Source organism: Crocodylus porosus, unplaced genomic scaffold (genome assembly GCF_001723895.1).
Source record: "Crocodylus porosus isolate Cpor-Errol unplaced genomic scaffold, CroPor_comp1, whole genome shotgun sequence".
NCBI classification, from domain to species: Eukaryota; Metazoa; Chordata; order Crocodylia; family Crocodylidae; genus Crocodylus; species Crocodylus porosus.
In genome coordinates this window covers 41,033,801-41,034,853 of record NW_017728918.1, presented here as the reverse complement: position 1 = coordinate 41,034,853, position 1,053 = coordinate 41,033,801, and positions in this window count along the sequence as shown.

Sequence of the window (1,053 nt, the reverse complement as noted above, 5' to 3'; positions counted from 1 at the left end):
GGCGACTGCAAAGTATTGGGATAAGCCCCAGGGAGGGCGATGGCATAGTATCGGGGTATGTCCCAGGGAGGGCGCACATAGGCCACAGTGCAGGCACGAGAAGAAGCCCGGAGAGGGTGAGAGACTGAGTAGAAGCCCCAGGGAGGGCATATGGGAACAAGGAGCCCCGGGAGAGGGTGAGCATACTGAGAGGCTTGGGGCGTGGTATTAGGGGTGGTAGGAGCCACACCCAGCCCACAGGGCTGGGTGCACTAGATTGACCCACATGGGACAAAGGGCTGGGATAACTAAGAGCACTGTGCTCAAGGGGATAAAAGGCAGCCTCCCTTTCATAATATTTTCCAGCAAGATGTGGTGGGCAAGATAGCAAGGGTGCATGGACACCCACTTAGCATGGTAGGGGGTGCCAGGAGAGCTTATGGCTGCTCCTGGTTCCCTGCCCTATGACACAAGGCCTGTTCTTTCCTCCTTTCCCATATTCAGAGCTCTATTATAACCCCAGTCTAGAAAAGCACTTAAGGACATGCTTAACTTTAAGCAAATAAAAAGGCCCAAAGTCTCCGTGAAATCAGTGGAACTACGGATATGCTTAAAGTGAGTATGTATTTAAGCACCTTACTCAGTTACTATTTGAGATATGACAAAGGAATTTTGTTACAGTAATTCAAAACTCCTGATTTTACATGACTACTGGCTTGCAGTGTACTCCTTGATGTTCAGTGGGTGTGTTTACGCAAGTTGAATAATACTGCACAGTAGTGCACCTTATCACTAATAGTGCTGATACACTACTGTACAGTATTAGGTTACTGCACAGTAGCATCACTAAAAAGGCATTAACCAGAGCTACTGAGCAGTAACTCTGGTTACTGTGCATTTATTTAACACTTGATTATACAAATATTAAATAAATGTGGAGTAACTACTGCACTGTGGTGTCTTGTGTAGACACATCCATTGAGATGCAAGCTCAATCTGTGATTTTGCTTGAATCAATTCATTTACTGTTTAAGGAAAACCTGTTAGCTACTATTATACCTGGGTTATTTGCTT